Below are 8370 nucleotides of genomic sequence, written 5' to 3' on the forward strand. Positions count from 1 at the left end.
TCTCATGTGTGGACTCTAAGCTTGTCGCCAATTGGGAAATAGACTGCTGGGATTGTAGATAGGATCAGCCACTTAAACTCATTCTACCCAGGCCTTAGCACTTAGCATACATCCAGAGTCAAACTGACCCTTTATACAGGGGTACCATGACAATACAACAGTGTCATTAACTGTTATACAAATAGATTTCCCACCAATGGGTGGAATTCCTTTATTTTGATGAACCAGAGTCTAGTAAAATTGTTGAAAGATACGTGGGGCTGGGCTTGCCTGCCTCGCATGTGTGATACATTTGGCATTTCTTTTTCCACGGCATGATTTTGATAAATTTGGATTATAAAACAGGCTTTGAATATTTCTGGAAAGTGGGTGATTGGAGGGAATCTTGGTCCTCACAAAGGGTGGACTCCTGAAAAGCAGCAAGTGTTATTTGTGAGAAGTGGGGGTGGATTACTTGTAGGGTCACTCCCAGCACACTGGGTGCTTGTCAGTCTGATGTCCACAGTTTACTCCTGGACAGGTGGGCACTGGAATACCAGATGGGAATGACCCTGCAAGGGGGGAGTCCTGTCATTGTCAACAGCATTTGTGAAATAGCAGGTGGAGGGTTGAGGGCAGGATTCAGGCTATTCCTAGGAAATAATGCAATGTGGAGTAGTTTGAGAAAGGGATGTGAGCCAGGCCTTGGTGCACACACATTTACTCCCAGCACTGTGGGAGGGAGGCAGATGGGTGTGAGCCTTTGAGGCAGCCAGGGACACTTAGCTAAGGAAGGTATAGGGCTCCTGAAGAGAATGGGAAGTGACAACTGGAACTGTGAGGTAGGTCATGTGATTAAAACAAAAACTGGGCCGGGTGTGGTGGTGCACACCTTTAATCCCAGAACTCAAAGCAGAGGCAGGCGGATTTCTGAGTTCACAGCCAGCCCGGTCTACAAAGTGAGTTCCAGTGCAGCCAGAGGTACACAGAGAAACCCTGCCTCGAAAAACAAAAAAAAAAAAACCATAAACTGGTACTTAAGTTTAGCCAGTTCTGATTGGCTTAGTGGGAAGGAAATTGAATACACATGTCTAGGCACTTCTGAGCACACATTGGCTCTGCGATCAGGAAGGTGGTGATCCCATATTCCATAAGCTACCTGTTCATGGGCTCATATTTAGGGATTCTGAGAAAGGGATTAAAACATACAAATTGGGATAATTCACCCCACAGAATTTAGTAGGAAAAAAATGAGTCTGGCTTCATTAAACAGCATCCTCCCCATACCCCCCCCAGAGCATTGCTGGCAAGAATTCTACATGGTAGAATTGTAGATAGTCCAAAAGGTGGCCTGTTGAGGCTTGTGGGAAAGTAAACAACACTCAACTGTGATCTTGACATTTCCAGCCTTGCCACCCAGGATTCCTGGTCTGCACATGGGGGTGGGGTAGAATGGGTATTGTTTTGAACTAGCAAGTTCAGGGCTGGGAATTAAAGGACGGCGGGGAGTGGATTTCTGCACCAGAGCCCATATCTAGGTATACTCAGGTTGGCTGCTGGCAGGAGGGCCAAGTCCTTACTGCACTGAAATGCTAGTGGTTAAGAACTTAGAACCTGGAATTGGCTTTACTGTTATATCCTTGAGGTAAGGGGACAGGGGTGGAGGGGACTGAACTCAAGGAGAAAAGTGCCTGGGAGCCAGCAGTTTCAAAAGCATGGTTACTGCAGTGAGGTATTTGGTGATTGGTTTTCAGGGGTATTTATGATTGCCTACTGAGGATTTCTTAGCGTTGGGACTGCTGTGGACTTGCTAACTTTCAGGAAATGAGGTCTCACTTTGCTTTTCTGGTTTCTGAGCTCCAGGGAACTGGCTTTTCTTTTTTTCTTTTCTTTGCTTTTTCTTTTCTCTCTTTTTGTTTTGTTTTCGAGACAGGGTTTCTCTGTATAGCCCTGGCTGTCCTGGAACTCACTCTGTAGACCAGGCTGGCCTCAACTCAGAAATCTGCCTGCCTCTGCCTCCCAAGGGCTGGGATTAAAGGCGTGCGCCACCACTGCCCGCCTCCAGGGGACTTCATGCTTTAGCCTCCAGCACAGGCCATCAACCACCACACATCTTGAACATTAATTGTCTGAGGTAGGGCTTCTGGTTCCTGCCTAGGCCTTTGAAGTGCTAGCATTACAGATAAGTACCATCGGGTCCAGTGAGAAATAAGCTTTTCCTACCTTATAATTTTTACTGCTTTACCATTTTAAAGAAGGTTTGGGGTTTTATGCAAATGAGTTTTGCCAGCATATGAGGTCTGCGCCTCATTGTGGTGTCCAAGGATGTTGGGTCCCTTGGAATAAGAGTTACAGATGATTGTGAGCCACCATATGGCTGCTAGAATTGTCTTGGCCCTTTGCAAGAGCAACAAGTGTTATTAACTGCCGAGTCTATGAAAATACTTTTCAGGCTGATTTATGTGTCTTTGTGGGTATACGCTGTGAGTGCAGGGTCAGGCAGTCCAGAAGAGGGCGTTAGATTTCTGGTGCTCAGTTGAGCCACCTGGTGCTGAGAAGTGGCCGGCTAAGCTAATTTTCCGGCCGTATCAGCATGAGAAACTGCACACTGGTGTCCAATCTTTATTTGTGGGGGTGTGATTTTTTTTTCCAATCAATGTTGCTATTTAAAATTGGTACCAGAGAGATCGCTCAAGCGAATTTGTATAATTTATGCCCGGAGCGGGCAACGCTTACCACTTGCTGCCCAGGTGCGCACGCACCCAAACGTCTCAAAGCGCACCTCTCAGCTCTTCAGAGCAGATGCGTGGGAGCCTGCGCAAGTGCGCAGGCGCCCTGAGCCACATCAAACCCCTCCTACTCCGCTGAACCGACAAGTAGTGGGGCGGTGTTATCACCGAGATGAGGCCTCCGGAACGCCTAGAGCGGCCGGAGTGCACTCGCGCTTCCGGGTCCGGGCTTGGCCCTGTAGAGAGTTCGGGCAAGTCGGACATTGACTTACTGCGCCCAGTGCTGGGTCAGAAGTGCAACCTTCCTTCAGCGTTCCCAGCCTGCCACGAGTGGACAATCCGATGTTGCCCCCCCCACCCGTGCCCAGGGATGCATTAGGCCCCTGGAGGCGCCCCCGGGGCGCGGAGCATCATCTCTGTCCTCAGATTTTCTGTCCCCTTGCTGTCAGACACGCGCGCCTTGTAAGCGCGCAGTCTGCAGAGTGGAGACCTCCTCCTGCGTGGGAGGCAGGAAGGCTTTGGACGGGGGTGTCCGAGGAGGTTGGGGTGTCACAGTGGGAGATACGGAACCCACGCACCACAGGAGGCTATATTGGGAGTGGTGAAGCTCACGCTGCAGATGCTAGTGGAAGAAAGGAGAACCATGCCAGGACATCCCGTGACTGTCTGCAAACGAGAGTCACCTGCTGAAGTTAGGAAGTTCATTATTGAGCTGGTTCTAGTGTCCGTTGCTAGTAGGATATGCTGAAGAGGCAGAAGCAGGAATATCAGGAGTTGAGGGCCTGTCTGGGTTACACCTTGTGTTGGACTACCTTCTGCTCTTCCAGAGGAACAAAGTTTGCTTCCCAGAATCCCTGCGGAGTATTTCACAACCTCCTATCACTCCAGGTTCTTCCAGGGAACCATGCCCTCTTCTGGTCTCTGGGAGTACCTGCGTTTGTGTGGCGGACATTGACCACATCCATCCATTAAAACAAACTAAAACGTGTTGAAGAGTTTGCTTCATTCATTGTGGACGTATTGTCAAGAGACCAGTGTTCAGTGTGCGAATTTTCTTTCACTCCCCATACACTTATTTGTGTGTGTATACAGACGTGTGTGCCACAGAGGGTGTGTGGAGGTCACATGACCACCTTCAAGCGTCAACTCTTCCACCGTGTGGGTTCAAGGGATGGAACCCAGGTAGTCAGGCTATGCAGCAAGTAACTTTACTCACTGAACCTTCTGGAGGAGGGGAGGGGCTGAGATCGAGGTTTGCTGTGACCTGAGGCTTATGAGTGCCTTCCACAGACACTTTGAGAGTTGAGTCTTCTTTTTTGAACTCTTGTCATGCAAACACACACACCGTGTTTACACCTGAGGTGGCCTCATTACTACACGGGTGGAAAAACCTTGGACTTGTTACGCACTTGATTTAAATCAGTTTTCTCAGGTTATCTCAGTCACACTCAAGATTCAGACCATCATGGAGGAGTGTGCAAAGATTGTAAGAACCAGAGATCAGAAAGGAGTCTCTCACCTGAAGGGACACTTTTGGACACAACAGAGCCTTTGCAGTCATGATCCCACAGTAGCTGTGGTGGACTGCATATAACCTACACGAGGTCTCAAGCCGGTCTGCATTCTAGCATGGAGGAGGGAGGGGCTCAGGAGCTCCAGACCCCTAGCTGAGGAGCCACGGACAGTTGGTGCTCTCTCAGGGAGGGAGTATCTGTTTCTTGAAGGCTGTTGTGGCCCCTGGTAGTCAACCGAACCATGAACATATGACCAGTACAGATTGGACTTGGAGATGCACACACATGACAAGACATGGGGGTCGGGTGGAGGTTGAAGGGTGGGTGTGGGAGGAGTTAGGGAAGGATCGGGAAGTGAATATTATCAAAATACTTGGTATGCATGTATGAAATTCTCAAAGAATTAATAGAAAATGCATTTTACTTAGAAAAGCCAAGTGGCACAGGAGTACACGAGGGTGATCATTCCTTGAAGGGCAATCTGTAAATCCAAGAATATATTCCTTTCTGGTTGCTATGGTTACCAGGAAGAGAGTATTGCCTGGGTATTAGGCTGTAGATTGGAACGGCAGTGAGAGACCCCAGACCGTGTGGGTGGCACAGAGCTGGGGCTGCACATTTGAAAACGGGAACATTGGTGCCTTGGTTTCTGGCTGTGGTGCTGGCTGCTCCTCGTGAGGGCTGGGATTGTGGGCTCCCCAGAAGCTCAGAGCTCCTCCTGCTCGCTCAAGCTTGATCCGGAGTTTGCCGTTTCAGTGGGTGGTGACTTTTGAGGATGTGGCTGTGTACTTCACACAAAGTCAGTGGGGCAGCCTGCAGCCTGCACACAGGGTCTGTACAGATATGATGATGGAGAGCTATGGCCACAGGTGCCTCCTCAGGGATTCTGGGAACTCTCGAGATCTTGAGGTTGGATGCCTCTAGGAAGGACTCAGCTCCCCAACTTGGGCATTCCTGGTAATCGTGGTATCTACCTGCATGTCACTTACTCCACGGAAGGGTGTGGCTCTGTTTTGGCATGTCAAGGAGATCTCTGTCTCTCCTTCCTTGGGTAGAGAGTTGGTGTCCACCATTGTGGAAGGGCTCCCCAATGGGAGCACCTGAACGAGCATCCTTCCCAAGGGAGCTTCCTTTCGAGAGGCCCAGGCCCAGGTCCTATCTCCCTGGCTGTATCATGGAGCCCAGGTTAGACCCCCGATGCTGCTCTGTCTTCTGAAGTCCCCATCTCTCCCCGTCAGGCCTGAAGGAAGGTGAGCTGATAGAGGTCTCTGGAACCCACTGGCAAATGTCCTCAACTTGTCTTCCCTCCTTTTCTTCTCTAGTTGAATATCTGTCTCACAAACCTGTTCTGGTCTCCCAGCTGCAGAGAGGAGAAGTACCCTGGGCCACAGAGTGTCCAAGAGGCTGCAGTCCTGGTGAGCCACGAAGCTCTGTAGAAAGGTGTTCGCATTGCTCTAGGGAGGGAGTCTGGCCTAGGTGTGGAGGAGCTGCTTCATGTGCAGTTCCCGTAGGCGGCTGCCTCCTAGGTGCTCCCGAGTCAGCTTTGTCCTCACAGCCCCTTACAGCTCCTTATGCCTTCTGAAGCATGGTGCAGGCCTGGGCTCCAGCAGGGTCAAGGATGGTGCTCCTTGGTGACCCAGCTGACTTTGGTCACAGGCATGAATTTAATGTTTAGGCCATAAGTAGTGGAAAAAGTGACTTTGTTTTAAAACTTCCACCTGCCATACTATCTAGATCTACGTTGTGTTTGTCACAGATGAGACTGTAGAGGACAGGCAGGGGGTGTCATCCTACCTCCCACCTGCACACTCACTGTCCTCCTACCCCTCACCTGCACACTCACTGTCCTCCTACCCATCACCTGCACACTCACTGTCCTCCTACCCCTTACCTGCACACTCACTGTCCTCCTACCCATCACCTGCACACTCACTGTCCTCCTACCCCTCACCTGCACACTCACTGTCCTCCTACCCCCCACCTGCACACTCACTGTCCTCCTACCCCTTACCTGCACACTCACTGTCCTCCTACCCATCACCGGCACACTCACTGTCCTCCTACCCCTTACCTGCACACTCACCCTCCTCCTACCCATCACCTGCACACTCACTGTCCTCCTACCCCTCACCTGCACACTCACTGTCCTCCTACCCCCCACCTGCACACTCACTGTCCTCCTACCCCTTACCTGCACACTCACTGTCCTCCTACCCATCACCGGCACACTCACTGTCCTCCTACCCCTTACCTGCACACTCACTGTCCTCCTACCCCTTACCTGCACACTCACTGTCCTCCTACCCCTTACCTGCACACTCACTGTCCTCCTACCCTCCACCTGCACGCTCACCCTCCTCCTACACCCCACCCCCACCCACACTGATCTACAAAGTGAGGCCCAGGATATTCAAGGCTACACAGAGAAACCCTTTCTCAAAACCACCACCACCACCACCACATGTCTGGGTGATGCCAGAGGCCAGAAGGAGCCAGATGCCTCCAGGAATGTAGTTACAGGCAGTTGTGAGCTACTGACGCTGCCAGGAACTGAACTTGGGTCCTCTGGAGGAACCACGGCTGCCTTTACCCACTGAACTGTCTCTCCAGCCGCTCTCATTATCTTCTTTCAGATCTTGTAGTCATTTCAAAGGTATGTCTCAAAATCACTCTGCAAGGAAAATTATTTATCAGGCTCCGCTTTCCTCCTAGGCACTAGCTAAGGCCTCTCATCTTGTGCTTGCATTGATTAGATACTGATGGACCAAGGGCGGAAGAACTCCCTTTCAGTCAGGAAGCCTCTTTTTTTTTTTTTTTTTTTTTCGAGACAGGGTTTCTCTGTGTAGCCTTGGCTGTCCTGGAACTCACTCTGTAGACCAGGCTGGCCTCGAACTCAGAAATCCGCCTGCCTCTGCCTCCCGAGTGCTGGGATTAAAGGCGTGCGCCACCACGCCCGGCCGGAAGCCTCTTTGTTGTTGTTGTTTTGTTTTGTTTTGTTTTGGTTTTTCGAGACAGGGTTTCTCTGTATAGCCTGGCTGTCCTGGAACTCACTTTGTAGACCAGGCTGGCCTCGAACTCAGAAATCCGCCTGCCTCTGCCTCCCAAGTGCTGGGATTAAAGGCGTGCGCCACCACGCCCGGCTTTGTTGTTTTGTTTTGTTTTGAGACAGGGTTCCTCTGTGTAGCCTGGCTGTCCTGGAACTCACTCTGTAGACCAGGCTGGCCTCGAACTCAGAAATCCACCTGCCTCTGCCTCCTGAGTGCTGGGATTAAAGGCTTGCGCCACCACGCCCGGCAGTCAGGAAGCCTCTTAAGAGATAGCACCCCGCAAAGTCCCTAGTGGGGCGGTGCTCTGAAACGATTCTCAACACTTTGACTGTGAGAACCGGACAGCAAGGAAGACATTCAGTTCCAGTCCGAATCTGATCCTTCCAGGATCCAGGAGGTCTGACGTTCTAAGTATGTAAAGAATGCGGGGGGGAGGGGGCCTCAGATACAGCTCGAGGCTGCTGCGTAACCAGATGAGTCACATTGGGAGAAAAGTCCTTCGAATGTAAAGGGTGCCGCAAAGCCTTCAGGTCCATCTACGACTGCACCATCCATAGGAAGGATCACCTCGGAGAGGGGCCCTACAAGTGCAGGCAGTGCAGGAAAGATCTGAGTTCTAGCGCGGCCTTAACCCAGGACTGGATAATAGACACTGAAGAGAAGCCCTACATCTGCATGGAGAACCTTAGGGCCTTCCGGAGGGGCGTGGCCTTCCTCTAGCACCAGAGAGTTCACTCTGCTGAGAAGCTGTGTGAATGCAAGAAGTGCCGGAAAGCTTTCAGATGGTACAGGAGTTTTCTCCAGCATCGCAAACCGTACCTGGTGGAGATGGAGCTGACTCAGGGTGATCCCCAGGGACTCCCTCCACCTTAGCTCAGGTTCCTCTGCAGGAGCCACGAGCCCGTCTTGCAGCTGTGCCTCCTCCCCCTTTCCTCCAGCTGTGCTGGTTGGTTCCTGGGCTGCATTTGAAATACCCTCTTCATCTGCCCAGTTAGCGCGCGTGTCTCCCAGGGCCGTGCTCCCACAGTGAAGACTTTCACGGTTGTCAGTCCTTCTCGGCCATCCCCCTGCAGCTTTAGCTTAGCACTTCTTCGAGCTCCT

At 51.3% G+C, this 8370-nt stretch overlaps 1 pseudogene; it reads left to right on the plus strand.

The window, feature by feature from the left end:
• The first annotated feature begins 2880 nt into the window (after positions 1 to 2880).
• Znf621 (zinc finger protein 621) lies at positions 2881 to 8142 on the plus strand (annotated as a pseudogene).
• The last annotated feature ends 228 nt before the right edge of the window (positions 8143 to 8370 follow it).

This window comes from Mus caroli, unplaced genomic scaffold, assembly GCF_978045245.1.
Source record: "Mus caroli unplaced genomic scaffold, Mus_caroli_1 scaffold_11, whole genome shotgun sequence".
NCBI lineage: Eukaryota > Metazoa > Chordata > Mammalia > Rodentia > Muridae > Mus > Mus caroli.